This window comes from Pelodiscus sinensis, chromosome 2 (assembly GCF_049634645.1).
Source record: "Pelodiscus sinensis isolate JC-2024 chromosome 2, ASM4963464v1, whole genome shotgun sequence".
Lineage (NCBI taxonomy): Eukaryota > Metazoa > Chordata > Testudines > Trionychidae > Pelodiscus > Pelodiscus sinensis.
In genome coordinates, this window is record NC_134712.1 from 78,282,297 (window position 1) to 78,298,544 (window position 16,248).

At 42.9% G+C, this 16,248-nt stretch overlaps 1 protein-coding gene and 1 long non-coding RNA gene across 7 annotated transcripts in view; one reads left to right on the forward strand and one right to left on the reverse strand.

Annotated features, from left to right (window-relative positions):
• Positions 1-15,376, reverse strand: part of RBBP8 (RB binding protein 8, endonuclease) — a 114,612-nt gene extending 99,236 nt beyond the window's left edge. For 3 of the 6 annotated variants that reach the window (XM_075920889.1, XM_075920888.1, XM_075920884.1), the window contains exon 1: positions 3,942-4,062. The gene's annotated coding sequence lies outside the window, so the exon portion shown is untranslated. Of the gene's footprint in view, positions 1-3,941; positions 4,086-15,186 lie in introns of those variants that run through there. The other 3 variants (XM_075920885.1, XM_075920886.1, XM_075920887.1) reach the window with 2 other exon arrangements.
• On the forward strand, positions 4,124-6,393 carry LOC142827105 (uncharacterized). The gene is made up of 2 exons (XR_012901528.1): positions 4,124-4,615; positions 6,258-6,393. It is a non-coding gene; the product is annotated as an uncharacterized LOC142827105 (long non-coding RNA).
• Positions 15,377-16,248: the final 872 nt, after the last annotated feature.

Consider the following 16,248-nt stretch of genomic DNA (forward strand, 5'->3'; position numbering starts at 1 on the left):
AGAGGTGATAATTAGGGAAGCTATCTTTGTAATGGGTAAGATAGCTGGAGTCTTTGCTCATGCCCCCGTGGAGAGAAAATCCCCTTCCTCCCCCCCCCCCCCCCCCCCGCATCCTCCTTCTGTTCTGAAATGTGATTTGTCCTTTTCATATGTGTTCACTTTTTTTTAATTGTATCCTTTGGTATATATGGCTATGACTATTTTCTTCCACTATTTGATCTGAGGAAGTGGGTCTGGCCCACGAAAGCTCATCATCTAATAAACCATCTTGTTAGTCTTTAAAGTGCTACATAGTCCTGCATTTCGTTTTAGCTACACCAGACTAACACGGCTACATTTCTATCACTAGTCATTCATAGTCTTGTCATTTTTAGTTGGAGAGCATATGACTTTAGAATTTTCTTCCATCTTTGGGGATTTTCTCTAAGGTTTTTCTGCGCAAGATACCCACAAAATTCACCTGCAGTGGTACATAACACTGAAATAAAAATAAAAATAATAGTGGAACTGTTCCAAGCTCCGTCATCTTTGCAACCCCAAAATAAGATGTCACTCATGCAGATGTTCAGTACATGATCATGCATAAGCTACCTACTCTCCTGCCTCTAACAGTGTTCAGGAATATCTCTGAACAAGGTTGAGCAGTTGCATAAGCACAATGGGAATGTGATAAAATGAACAAAGCTGAGACTGGATATTAAGAACTATTTCTAAAACAGCCTTTCTGACTCTGAGAAAGAGCTTGAAACACTCAAGATGGTTTGCAGATTGCCTCCAGCAGAGAGAGGAGCAAGAATGCTACAGTCACGAATAAAGCTATCTAATGACACCCATTGTTCAAAAAAAGAAAGGCCTGATGCTTGGAGTAGATTCGGCTGTCCCACTGCATTTGCAGAATTGGGTCCCTGTTGATGGACCTCACATGTGGCTGAGTTCCATTCCTGTCCTTTTGGCTTTGTAGGTCAGATTGGGAGAATACCAACACTTTTTGTTCCCTAAACATTATCTATTTGTGGCATCAAAATGAGAGGTCTTCCCAGTACACTGCAAGGAATTTTTAAGAGACGAAATGGACAATATCTTATAATGTTTTCAGCAGCAGCAGGACTAACTAAATTGATAATTTAATTATTGTAACTGTGTTAATGCTTCTTTGAGATTAATGGACAGTTCCTTCACACAGTGCTACTCTCTAGGGCTATGTCTACACAGGCGGCTTATTCTGCAAGAACATCTTGCACCAGGGTTCTTGTGCAAGAAGTCTTGCACAAGAAAACATCCACATGGCCATGTGCGAGCTGTGCTTTTGCGCAAGAGTGCCCATGGCAGCGTGGACTGTGTCTTGCACAAGAAATCCCTGCCAAGCATCCACACTGCCCTCCTGTGCAAGAGGGCTTACACCTGTTAAAAAAGAGCGTAGCCGAACTATAAATTTCCTTGTGCAAGAGTGGGCGGGGAGTGTAGATGCTCTGCGGATAGCCTAGCAGTTACCAATTTTGGAGTGCACTAGCTTAAGAAAAGCTTTTGCAGCCAGTAACTTTCATAACGCCATGATGCTGCTGAGACTTCTGTGGACAGCTAAACCACAAAGTGCTGGAAGCCACAAGAAACTTGTCTATACTAGGGATTTCAAAGTGTAGATGAGTACATGATGAAACAATAAGCCTGGGCTTATCGGTTAATCCTGTCAACTACACTAACTCCCCCTTGCTGCCTCTATATCTTTCTGTATCAGAAGCAGCAAGAGGGAAGGGGGCAACAGGAGCCTGTGAGGAGCTGATTTAAAAGCCAACTCCCCACAAGCATCAGATCCACCAGCCCCCCACTCCTGCTCCGCTTCCTCAGATAGAGTGGCAGCAGGGCGGGGGGAGGGGGGGCGAGAAAGGGCGAGAGCAGATACGCACAGGGAGCCAGCTTTCAAGCAGACTCCCCATGCGTGCTGGCGCCGCAGACTTGGCTGTCCCAACCCCTTGCTGCTTCCTACAGAGGCAGCAGTGCAGGGGGAGGGTGGCTGCAGCAAAGCAACCTCTGTATCAGAGGCAGCAGCACAGGATGGCAAGTGGCGTTTTTAAACTGCCTTCTCTCACAGACCAGCTCCCACCTGCCACCCCACTCTCATAGAGAGGCAGCAAATTGGGGTGGCCGGGGCTCCCCGGGAGCGGGGCCAGGAGCGCAGTGACTGCTGGTCTCACCCTCGGGGACTATCAAATAGTCATGTAACCACTAAAACGTGATGTTAAATCACGACTATTCAATTACATGTGATTTAACATCCCTAGTCTATACAAGGTCTCCCAGCAGTAGGGATGTTAGATCACGTGCAATTGAATAGTCGTGATCTAACATCACATTTTATTGTTTACATGACTGTTTGATAGTCCGCTAGGGTGGGGCCTGGAGCGCACTCTCAGGGGGCTCCCTGCCACCCCATAGTGCTACATCTCTATCAGAGGCAGCAGCACGGATGGCAGATGGGAACTGGTCACAAGGGGAGTCAGTTTAAAAACCAGCTCTCTGCAAAGATCGGCTCCACCTGCTGTCCTGCACTGCTGCCTTTGACACAGCTTGGACCGCTGTGAACAGGAACTGTTCCGCAGCAGCCTCCCCTACTCCTCCCATGCTGTTGCCTCTGATAGAGACAGCAGTGTGGGGAGAGGCAACTCCTGCCTACCTCCTCCCCACCTCTGTAGGAGGCAATAAGGGGAGGGGGAGAGAGAGGCAGGTCTGTGGTGCAGGTCCAGAGTGGCACACACAGAAAGCCAGTTTGAAAGCTGGCTCCTTACATGTATCAGCTCCCGCCCGTCACCCTTCATGATGCTCCCTATTTATCAGAGGTGGGAGTGTGGGGGGGAATGGCTCTGGTGCTCCTGGGGAACTGACTTAAAAGCCAGCTCCCCACAGGCACCAGCTCATACTTCCTCACCTTGCTGCCTCTGATACAGAGGCAGCTGGGGAGAAGGGGGGGGGGGGATAGAAATGCATGTCATTTACAGGATTAACCAATAAGCCTGGGTTTATCAGTTAATCATGTAGTTGACAGTCGACATTTTTGCAGAAAAATGGTACATAAGCCACAGCCTTAGTCTGAGTCCATCAGCTTTAAGGTCATCATGAAAACCTCATGAAGTAGGTGGTACGTTTTTACAGCTTATCTTTGGAGCCAAGTCTATTACTTTTAGATGGACGCAATTTTTAACTGCATATATACCCCAGGTAGTGAACACGACAAGGAAGTTTTGGGAAGAGGGGGAGGAAAATCAATGAGTGTGGCTCTGCTTGCAGAGGTATTTAATTTTAATTTTAATTGTTTCATAAAGGTGACCTGAGATTTCTTAAGCAAAGGAGGATAGGGAATCTACTGATAAAAGCTGAAAGAACAAGCGTGTGAGATGGAGTCATCTACTAATGGGGTGAATTCTCCCCCTCTCCCTCCCCACACACACCCTGGAGCGCATACAGCTTGTATAGCCACCAAAGCTGCGCAAAGAGGACCCATCGCTCTCCTCCCAGGTGAAAGAAGCGGGTGTTTCACAAGAGCCGAAGAGGGACACCTGCATTTGCAGCCCTGTCAGTCCCCCTCCCTTACCTGCAGTGACGGGCACTGCCTGCACCCTACCAGTGGGAGCGGGGCGGAGGGAGGATTTCAGGGTCACAGGCGGCACGGGGAGGGAGGGGGGAGGTTAAGGTTAAAGCATTTCGGGGTCGGGTTTGCGAGCACGGGGCGGTACCGCGGGGCTGATTCGGGGGGCGGGGCCCGGGCTTGCACCAGGGGGGCGGCTGGATTCTGGCGGCTGTTTGGGGGACGGAGCTTCGCCGCGGGTCTGCCCCGAGCCCGCTCGCCGCGCGTCAGAGCAGCCCCGCCCGGCTCCCGGCGGCCTCAGGGCCGGCGACACGGGAGCGGCGCGCGGATCGCACTACCAGGGAGGGGCGCGCGCCATTACCTGGCGGCGGCTGGTTGGTCTCCGGCCACTCGGCTCAAACGGCGGGAAAGAGAAAAGCGCAGAAAGCGCCTGCGCGGCACTTCCCCCCCCCCTACCCCCCAGGCGCCTCGGGACCGGCCAGTCACGCGAGACTCCTCCCAGCTCTGGGCCAGCACTAGGGGGGGGGGTAATACTCGGAACGGAGGGGCGCGTGCCGCCTCCCCAGCGCGTGTATGTGCCGCGGCTCTGGCAGTTGCAGGAAGGACAAGGCAGAGCCGCCCCCTTGGAGCCTGCAATGAAGGCTGCGGGGCGCCACTCATGTCCGCACAGCAGAAAGAGCCCCGGGCCCTAGAGCACCGGGACACCCCTCCCCCCGGCTTGTTAGCTCCCGCGAGGGGCTCTGCTCCAGCCCCGCGGCCTTACGGGTACAGGCCAGACGGCGACAGAGCAGAGTCGCAGGGCGGCTGGCGAAGTGGGAGGGGGTTGGGGTGCGGGGGTTGGGGGGGGGTGCGGGGGTTCATATGCGCTGGAGCAAGATTGTCAGGTGGGCTCCCTGCTCTCCCACGCCCTAGCCTGCTGCTCGAAGTGGCTTCCCGGATACCAGTCCCCCAGTGGGACCAGAATCCCAAATGAATTATCTTGGTGAGCCCCCTTTAACTATGAAAGGAGAACGTGCACTCTGGTTGCTCTCCCAGGTAACAATTATTTACACTGGGCTTGGTGATAACATCACTTTTATTTACTAAGTACAAGCAGTAGCATTTAAGTGGTAATAAGTGAGAACAGGCAAAGTAGATTACACACTTAAGATAACAGAAAACACTTAGTTAATTCTAACACTGAAACCTTAATACAAACTCACCCTAAAACTGTTACTTTCCCAGCTAAGCCTTCAAACCAGGGAAGTCTCTTTTTCCGGGGGCGGAGGGGGGGGGGGGTGTCTTTGGTTCATTCCTTGGGTGTGGGATGCCAACCAGCCAAATACCTGCTAGTTTCCCATTGTTTTAAAAATTTGCACTTTTGTATGAGAAGTTACCTGGCCAGTCCCTACCAGGTAGGAAGTCCTGTGGCTTCCTGAGACCAACCACTGCTAAATCTTAAGGACAAAAAAGGCAATTTACAGATGATTGTCCAGACATTGAGGCATCCCAGCATTGGAACCATCCTTGGTAGCTTTCCTTTGCACATTTAAACCATAAAGCATTCTATATGCCATATGTCTAATTTTACACACAAGAATGCTATCTACACCAAAATAAGACAAACAGATCCAGTGGATTATGATGCAGAGATTGATAGGTTATATAAGGCAATTTGTCCCAATCATCTTTGAATCATTTATATTTGTGTCCATAAGTCCATTTCATACAACACGGGGTGGGGGAGGAGTCTGTCACAAGTTATATATGTCTTAATGTATTCAATACTGGGTTTTACTTCTTTCACCTTATTTCATCTTTGGACTGTTAAATTACTCAGTGTCATACTTGAATGCTTAAATCACTAGAACAGTGAAACTCAGACCTCTGGGTCTGAAATCATATTAGCGGTCAGCATTACCTAGCGGCCACAGTATTGTGAATTCATTGTTTAATTTACTATAGCTTAGGGGGTAGCCAAGTTAGTCTGTACAGGAAACATGTTTTGTTAGTCTTTAAAGTGCTACCAGACTATTCGTTGTTTATTAAGTTTATCATTTACTATAGTTCTTTATGTCCATATTTAAATAGTATGATGGGAAATGCTTAGTTTTATATACAGTTCTCACAGAAAAATGACTGACCAATTATTTTATAAAGTAGAGGGCGTTAAGAACATAGTAAAAGCATTGTGATTGGTTAATAATTAAATCAGTGTTTTATTATGATGTGCTGCAAAGAGCTGAGCCTCTTGCCGCTTAGGAGTCTCAGTGTGACTATTGCTGCACTAGAAAGTAAAGATGGAGATAAAGTATCTACATCACAAATAGATCTAAAACCAAGATACTTTCTGCAATATTGTCAGATTATAATAGAAACTGACTTGACATGCATACGCTTTAAATTTCCACGATGCTGAAAATATTACAAAGTCTCTATAAGGATTATACTAGTCTTTAAAGTGCTACATAGTCCTGTATTTTGCTTCAGCTACACCAGACTAACACGGCTACATTTCTATACCTATTACAAGGTCTTTGAAAATCTTTCTAGCCATTTTCCTTCTTCTCAAAGAGTGTTCATTTAATAACTTTAACAAAACTGTACTTGACTTTAGCACATCAGCTACTATAGTAGAGATTTTTGTGTATTCCTTATCTCAAAGCCTTCTGAAATATGCTATGTTTTTCTTTTAAAGTCTTCAAGTTTTGAGAGTTCAAGACCAGGACTAGGAGTTCAGGACTTTGCTGACAGCTTCTGCATACTGAAAAAAGAAAGCTATCCTTGAATTTTTGCTAATCTCTGATATGCACCAATAAAAAAAAATCACCTTAGTGCTAAGTCATTAATGCTACTATAAGTCATACTCATGTTTTAGTCTACAAAGCTGCTCAGGAAAAATTATACATTGTCATGTTTGGACTCAGATTTCTTAGAAGTGAACTGATTAGTAAAATTAATTATGTCTCACTTCTCCTAAGTATGAGAAAATAAAGTTCTCACAGAAAGGTTTCAAGTGCTTCTCAAAGTTCATGGAAGTAGGACACTGTTCATATATTTGCAGAAAACCTTGTAGTGCAATTATGTAGTGTGAGCTGTAAAATTCAAACTTAATTCTGAATTTGTTTCCTTCCAATTACTGTATATATTTATAGCTAATGAATTAATACTGCAAAGAGGCATCTAAGTGGCCCAGTAGAATTTTTAAAAACAGAAATTGATCTGCTAAGTTTATGATGGGAAGTACATAGCGGTCTGCAAAAAGCATTGCAATAAACAGAACAAATCACTATTTTATTAAAATTTGTAATTACAAATAACTTATGCAGGTTGTTTTTCCCTATTAGCTGCATGGTCCCAATTCTCTCAGGCTATGTCTAGACCAGCCTAGGTCTGGTCCCAATTCTCTCAGGTTACGTTCTATTTTCGAAAGCAGATATGCAAATTCTGCAGGAATTTGCATATCTTCTTCCGATCTCACTTTCGAAAGCGAAAGTAGTCTGGATGCATTTTTTTCAGAAAACTCCCCTTTTTCTGAAAAAAAATCTTCTTTAAAAAATGAAGGTTATGTGGGATTTTTTTTTTCCGAAAAAGGGTTTTTTTCCTGAAAAAAAAAACCACATCCAGACTACTTTCACTTTCAAAAGTGAGATCGGAAGAAGATATGCAAATTCCTGCAGAATTTGCATATCTTTCAAAAATAGCATGTAGTTTAGATGTACCCTTAGGCTACGTCTAGACTGGCATGATTTTCTGCAAATGCTTTTAACAGAAAAGTTTTTCCGTTAAAAGCATTTGCGGAAAAGAGCATCTAGATTGGCACGGACGCTTTTCCGCAAAAGAACTTTTTGCGGAAAAGTGTCCTTGCCAATCTAGACATGGTTTTGTGCAAGAAAGCCCCGATTGCCATTTTTGCAATCGGGGCTTTTTTGCGCAAAACAATACCGCATTGTCTACACTTTTGCCCGAACGGGAGCAGCATAGCATTTCCGCAAGAACACTGACAATCTTACATGAGATCGTCAGTGTTCTTGCGGAAATTCAACTGGCCAGTATAGACAGCTGGCAAGTTTTTCCTTTGCCAGTCTAGATGCAGTCTTGCTGTTTTTTAAGGTAGTTGAACTGCACTGACTTAATTTGGGTTACTCTTAGTAACGGATACTAAAGTATAATAGTGCTTGAAAATTACATTATTTTCCCTCCCATATCACCTTTCCACTAATGAATCATTTATTCGATTTTCTGCAGAAAAATCTGACCCATGGTGACAAAGTTGTCCACAATTTACTGAGTAGGTACCTGAGTAATTACATTACTGAAAAGCATGGTATTCCAAATTAATTTACACTAGAAGTTTACATTAATTAGTTTAACTGGAACGCCATATCATTCATCTAACACAAGTAAATATGCAAACCTAGACAATAAAACTGTGGGAAAACAGACCAGCATTGTTGCACTTGAACAGATTAAAAAGTTTCTGTGGACTCATGGCCCATGTCCAGATTACAAAGGAACCCTTTGCATGACACATTAACCTTGGTGTTAGAATACTTATCTAAAAACAACTCAGAAACAGGAGGTGGAATTTAGTTAAATACCAATGTTGAGTGCTCTCTGGTCTAAGATGTTTACTCTTGCTGTTAATATGGATCTGTTAGTTATCAGTTATAGGTTAACTAGAAGATTTATCTGGTGTCCTTAACTTGATTTTTGGAAAAGAAAATGAAAATGTACATGCTTCATTTGAATTGTTCCTCTGAGGTGGGGCTGGGGATGAGGAGTTCAATATGCAAGCTGCCCAGAGGAGAAAGAGGAGTACCCCAGCTCTCTCTGACTGCAGCAGCATGGGGCCAGGTGTGAAGCACCTCTCTGTGGTTACTGCAGCTCCAGCAGGCACAGCTAGAGGAGGGGTGCATGTCCCCTGGCTTGGGCAGGTTCAGGTTTGTCTGTTCCCTGTGCTCCCCAGCCAAAGTGAGGAATGCAGAAAACTGCACTTTCCCCTTGCTTCCTGACTAACGGGAACAGCCAGCAATACTCCCATGCAAATCGGGGCAGGGTGAGGTTCAGCACCCTCCCTAAAAGGTAGCTGGTGGGGAGAGGCTTAGGGTTTGGGTTGTCCCAGACTGGGGAGAGGCACCCTCCCCCTGGCAGCCCATTTCACCTGCCTAGTGATTCTGTCTCTTTTTCTGTATGGTTTTATGAGAAGCAGTTCCATTCCAGGCACCCCTCATTTTCTTGATGCAAGCAAACTCTGACCTTGCTTTAAGGTATGATAAGAGGAAGCTACATACCAAAATTTCGTAGTTTTGTGGGCACAATGCACTTCTTCAGGGTTGTGCCCACAAAAGCTCATGATACTCAGAGTCATACATATATATATTTTTGTTAGTCTCTAAGGAGCTAAAGGACTACTCTTTTTTTTAAAGTTACAGACTAACACGGCTGCCCCTTTGAGACATTTAGGAGCAGTTTTTGAACAGACACACAGGGCAAGTCTACACTAGCCCCCTAGTTCAATCTAGGGAGGCTAATGAGAACGACCAAAATTGCAAATGAAGCACGGGATTTAAATATCCCACGCTTCATTAGCATGTTCACGGCCAGTCGCCATTTTAGAAATTGACTAGCCCGAAGTAACTGCCTGTGTCTACACGGGGCAGTGAAATGGGATTCCGAATTAAAGCCCTAAATCGAATTAGCTGTTAAACTTCATTCCAGGAGGAATAACAGCTAATTCGATTTAGGGCTTTAATTCGGAATCCCATTTCACTGCCACGTGTAGACACGGGCAGTTTCTTCGGGCTAGTCAATTTCTAAAATGGCGACCGGCCGGGGACATGCTAATGAAGCTCGGGATATTTAAATCCCGTGCTTCATTTGCAATTTTGGTCACTTTCATTAGCCTCCCTAGATCGAACTAGGGGGCTAGTGTAGAAATACCCATAGACATAGTCTCTCAAATATACAGTAGATATTAGTATCCTTGTTACTGGGTGGATTTACCAACAATTTTGTCAAGCTATTAGTTGAAATACTATTCTTTCATTGGTCCTAGAAGCACTAATATAATGAAAAGCCTGTTATTGCACCAGTAGCTTAGGTGCTGCATGAATGTTTAGTAGGCATTCTTAGAACATTACGTGGACCTATAGATAAGGTGAGGGTGCAGTACAGCTATGGCAGGTAACTCAGAATTCCTTGCTTTTATTAACTTAAATTTACATGGAAAAATTAACAACTTTGAATTACATATCTTAAGTAACTGGAAAAATCCACATTTGAATTTTATTTTGCCCTTTAAAATGCTTTCTTTTGACTTTAAAAGGTGTGTATGCATGTTAGTGCTCATAAAAGCCACTGGCTCAACCACTCTAGCAAATGAAATACTCTATTTATCCACATAAGTTAAGTACATTTCTTCCCACTGCACTTCCAGTGTGTTTTGACCTCCCTGACCTGGAGGATCCACCTCCAAGGTAAATATGTAATTCATTTTCCAGGCCAATTAATACTTTGGTCTTTCTATTAAGACAGTCCATAAGGATGTCCATTAATCTCAGTTCTATTGGTGCTTTTGTAGCTAGTCTTTTTCCACAGGGCATTGGACTGAGATCACCAAACCATCAAGTGATGGAAACAGCAGATGGCATTTGACCAAGCAGACTAGAAACTGGCAATCGCTGAGCCACTCAATTTCCTCTGTTAAGCAGCAGATAGATAGAGTTCTTGTTTCCAGCTCTCTGGTACTGACAGCAGTTGCTCCTGGTGGAAGGAGTGATTCCACCACCATCATTTGATTCTATTCCAGGGTTTTTCCAAGCACTTTTGAAGACAAGTCAGCATCAGTTTTTCAATTTTTCTTTCTAGCACAGTGGACAAACATGGACAGAGAAAATGCTGGATGGGTGTTCCCTCCCTGTCCACATGCCTTAGGAATGAGTTATATCATGCCAGTTTAATGAACATAAGTCATAGGACTTTACGGGCACATCTAAACTACATTCCTCTTTCAAAAGGAATGTAAATGAAGCCGATCGAAAATTCAAATGAAGTGAGGACTTACAAATCTCGTGCTTAATTTGCATAATCGCGTGAGAGTGCTTCTTCGAAAAAGAGTTTTTCAAGAAAGAAACCACAGTCTAGATGGGATTCTTTTGGGGAAAAATAAAAACCCTTTTTTGAAAGAACCTGTATTCATTTTTTCAGGAGTACAGGTTCTTTCGAAAAAGTTTTTTTCCCCCCCAAAACTCCATCTACACTGCAGTTTCTTTTTTGAAAAACCCTTTTTTGAAAAAATGCTCACACGATTATGCAAATGAAGTACAAGATTTGTAAATCCACGCTTCATTTGAGTTTTTGATTGGCTTCATTTACATTTCTCTTTCGAAAGAGGAATGTAGTTTAGATGTGCCCTACATTACCAACACTGATAGGTAGCATCATCAGCCTACAGTTATGTAGTACCCAGACCTGAACATACTCAATGCCAAGTGTAGCACTTATTACAGTGATTTCAATGTGATTACTTAAGGTAGGAATAACTATACTTGCTAGATGGACCAGATCCATAATTACTTTTAAAGCAAAGGGCAAGTTAATACTACCATGCTATAATGCTGTTGGTGGAGATGCATTATACGAACGGGAGAGACTGTCTCATCAGCATAATTACTCCATCAGTGTGAGAGGTGAAAGCTGCTGCCAGGAGTAGGGATTTTAAAATGTGTTTACATGTAAAGTGGAGGGGAGGCAGCTTTTAAGCTGGCTCTCTGCAAGTCCTGGTTCCTGCAGCACTGCCTGCTCCCATTCCCCGAGTGCTGCTGCATTGGGGTGGAGTGGCAAGTGGGAGCCAGTGGTGACAACACTGTCTGCTCAACCCCCACTCTGCTGTCTCTGATATAGAGGCAACGGGGAATAGGCAAAGCTGCAAGTAACCATGAAGGTTTACCAATAAGCCCAGGCTCACTGGTTAACCATTTACATTATCGTATCCCCATTTTTCCTTACCAGTTTGATCCTCTTCATTGATTACACAATTATTATTCCTCTGTCTTACCATTGGAGCTTAACTTGGAATATTTGGCAAGCATGCCTCATCCAAAGACTAAGTAGAAGAGTGACAGATTTTGGTAATAATAGTGTATGTTAACATCAGACACAGACCAGAGAGAAGAATCAAAAGTGCAAAATATGTTACTGTGCAGTTGTTCTAATGGCAGATTTGATTTACCCCAGCTTTGCAAAATCATAAACATTTACTCTCATCCTTTATTAAGATGTTAGAACTTTAACAGGAAAACCTACTCCACTATATAATACTTACCTTTCCATCACTCTCACACCAATATTCCCTCTAATTTTTCCATCCACGTGCAGAATACATTTTGTAAGGTGCACTGAGGCATGATGTGCACCACAAATAGAAACACATGCTGCTGACTATGGATGCTCTACTAATCAGCTGGGTGGCACCTGACTCTCTCCTGGGTGGCCTCCCAAGCACTCAGCTTACAGGGAACATTCCCTTTCACCTGTCCAAAAAAACCCTCAAACCAAAAAAAGGCACTCTGAATGAGTGGGAAAGTATCATTTGAAAGTCTGATTTATTTAATTGGAATTTTTAAACTGTACTGTGTTCTAGTGCTCTAACTTTGGAAAATGAAGGGCTACTGGCGTAATTTATAGTCTATAAGGTAACCCCCTCAAAACTATAGAGTATATTACAGTGTGAACTCTGCTTGATGATAGCCATTTCAATATAACAGTGCTGCAGGCATATACAAGTAATACACGGCTGTGAGGAGAACACAATAATAATACTTTGAACTTCTATTGTGGTTGACATCTAAGGATCTGAAAATGCTTGGGAGATATTAATTAATTAATTACACCTTAGAACAACCTTGCAAAGTTTTACCACTGTTATTTAACAGATAGGGAATTTAAAGAGTTGAAGGCTAGGTTCTGACTGCGATGGAAGTTGAGCATGCTCAGTACTACACAAACAGTGCTCTGCACTTTGCAAGTTTAGGGTATGCCTACTCTGTACTATGGGATAAGGTTGAATTACGGTGTGCAACTTCATCTTCGTTAATTGCGTAGTTGAATTCAAAGTACCTTAACTCGACTATTGGAGCTGTCCACACTGCAGGAAGTGAAAGGGAGAACACTCTCCCTTCAACTTCCCTTAATCCTTGTGGAAGCAGGACTACCCACATTGACCGGAGTGCTCCTCTCAGTTCAAATTAGCATGTCTTCACTAGACTAGCTAATTTGAACCCTGAAAGATAAACAGTGGCAGCTTCAATCTTCTTTGTAGTGCAGACATACCCTTACTTACCTAAAGTGGAACAAGAAAACCACTGATTTATCTATACAGCACTCATCACTATGATGTGTCTACTAGAAAATAATGCCATGCAATTGCCATAAACTAGAGGGCTGTGTCTACACCGGGCCACTTGCTTTTCCGGAAAAGCAATGACGACGATCTACTGTAAAATTGTCAGTGTATTTCCGGAAAAACTATGCTGCTCCCGTTTGGGCAAAAGTCCTTTTCCGGAAAAACTGTTCCGGAAAAGGGCCAGTGTAGACAGCACAGTAGTCTTTTCCGCAAAAAAACCCCGATTGCGAAAATGACGATCGGGACTTTTTTTCCGGAAAAGCTCGTCTACATTGGCCATGGATGCTTTTCCGGAAAAAGTGCTTTGTGAACTTACCACCCAACACTATGGCTGTGTCTACATTGGCAAGATTTTGTAGTGCCTACACTGTCTACACTGGCCGCGAGTTCTTGCGCAAGAACACTGACATTCTAATGTATGAAATCAGTGCTTCTTGCGCAAGAACTATGATGCTCCCGCTCAGGAATAAGCCCTCTTGCGCAACTGTTCTTGCGTAAGAGGCCAGTTTAGACAGGTAACATGAATTTCTTGTGCAAGAAAGCCCTATGATTAAAATGGCCATCGGAGCTTTCTTGCGCAAGAGAGCATCTACACTGGCATGGATGTTCTTGCGCAAAAGCACATCTCTTGTGCAAAGGCACATGCCAGTGTAGACACTCTTCTGGAAGAGTTTTTGCACAAGAACACTTCCACAGAAGAGTTCTTGTGCAAAATCATGCCAATGTAGACGTAGCCTATAGGCATAATATTTATATTTTTGGAAAAATATTCTTAATATACAGATTCCCTTAATGTTTTTACAATTTTTTCAGCAGCAAGGACACTTACAGATTTTTTAGCCTCTAAAAATGAATAAATTTTTCTAAACAGTATTCTTACACTCCAGGAGACTGAGAAGCGTTTCCTTTTGCTGTTCCATTTTCCCCGCACTTTGGAGAAAACATCTTGTTTTATCAAGAAGACATGGTGCTGCCAACGAGAAGGTCAGGTCATCCTGCCATTCACAGCATTTTTTGTGATGTTCAGGACACCTATTTACTGACATTCTATCACAGAGTAATAAAGATAACTGTTCACTTTTATATCAACCTGGAGTTCCAATGTAGTAAACATTCGCTAGGATGAGAATTCCTGTTGTGAGATTATTTTCAATTCTCCTATTCTCTGTATAGCTCATTCCCATAAACTGCTCCAAAACAGAGTCCACTAGGTACAAAAGTTTCACTAGATCTCATGTAAGACCTGTAGTTATTTCTCTAAAGATACACTCAAATAAGCTTCCCAGGGACAGGGAAGTGGTTTTAGGATTGTTTTCAAAAGTAAAGTTACATAGATGATAGGAAGATTCACATTTACTTCAGCTTAAGACTTATTTGTCCTAACAGGCATGACAAAACCTGTCTTCATTCCTTTCTATTCAGCTAAGTACTTCTGAGCGCCAGCAGTTAATCAGTGACCAGATTCCATAAGCCTTTGTTTTCTATACTGTTTTTATTCTTCTTATGTGACACAACCTGTGAATATACTCAGATTCCAGACACTCACAATTTTCAGGGCTGTATGAATCTGGAGTTCTGACTTGGGCTTTATTTATATTGCAACTGTGAATTACTTTAAATATGTTGTGATGTGTAATAAGTAAGTGTCTTACATATAAGAAACAGCAGGCTTCTTAACGTTGACCACTAAGTCAGTTATGGTTATTCTAACTCAAGCTTTTTGAATTAACTTATTCCATAAAACTGGAAAGTTTTAAAGTTGGTCTAAGAAGCAATATAACAGTATCAACCCTGTGTGCTTGTATAGCACAGGGCCATTGTGGCAAAGTACAGTTAGATATTATCACCACATTTTACAAATAAGAAAACTAACACAGAGAAATAAGTGACTTTTCCAAGTCCCCCACCAAGTAAATTGCAGAACCTCGATAGGGATTCAGGGAGTACTTGTCTCCCACTCCTGCATTTAGTCTAATAGATGACACTCTCTATTAAATATTATATAGGCAGAACAGCTGATGTTCAGCTACATAGAGAAGTGTCAAAAGTTATACATACAAAAATGTTGTCACCAACAACCACCGAAGCTGGAGTTAGTGGTATTTAGATGCATTAAAAGAAACAGCAACTCTACATCTTTAAGTTAAATGTGGTAACATTGATTTTCTAAATTGGGTTTCTTACCCAAGTTCAACATTTTAAAAAGACTTTTAAAACTCACCTTTTTTTAAGTGTGAAAAGTTCTGTTCTTGATTGGGAATGCTGAATATTTCCTGCTGACTTTTCCTCAAGTTATAAATCTCAGGCATAAATATCAGACTGTGGACCACACTAGGGAATGCTGAGAAGAGATCTGCTGTACCTAAGATACATACAATGTGCAATGGATAACCTAATATGTCTTTCATTTAACTGGCTGGGCAGGTTTCTACATTCTGTAGAACATGGAATCATACCAGAATTTGTTGGCATAATAGGCCTGTCAAACCGGTTCCTCAGCAGACCAGGAACCTGTCCAACCAGTCTGCATCAAAGGCTAGCCCAACATGCTGTAGCTCAACTCAGTTCAGTTAGGCTTTATAGATGGTAAATTATTCACGCTTCAATCAACTCTCATCATACTACTTTAATAGAATGATGTAGCCTCCAGCAAAATAATTTATCAAGGGCTGGGGGTATGATATATCCATGTCACCTACAGCAAGATCTTATTCTCAATTATCTTTCACTACATATGTAGAAGATGCACTAGTGTAAAAGGTTTGCCTTTTATTGGCATCAATACAGAGAAAAACAGGGAAGAAAACCATTTATTTTAAATAAATAACATAGGTGTATTATAATTAGATGACAGTAAATCTTTACCACAAGCAAACAAAACATCAAGGCCAAATCCTACTTTACTCTAGACCCCTTCAAGGATTCTAAACTGTTCTTTGCAAATGTGATGCAGGGGAGGAGAGGGAGGAGAGTGGATGTTCAGGGCCTGCACATGGAAATCTGGTGAAATCGGTCTGCCAGGTTTCTTATGCTTCAGTGCTGGTGGGTTTTGGAGGTGAGGCAAGTCGGGAAGTGACAGATATGGGTAGTGTGTCCATAATTATATAGAACCTCCGTACTTGCCAGAGACAATCTTCCTCCCATATAGAGGGTACAGATTCAAACAGAGCTACTGTGGCTCTTGCTGCCAGCCACCAGGATATTTGGGGAACTGCCCCAAGTTTGTCATATTTGTTCAAGCTGCATGCATGCGGGAACCAGGAGTTCTCAATAAAATGTTGTC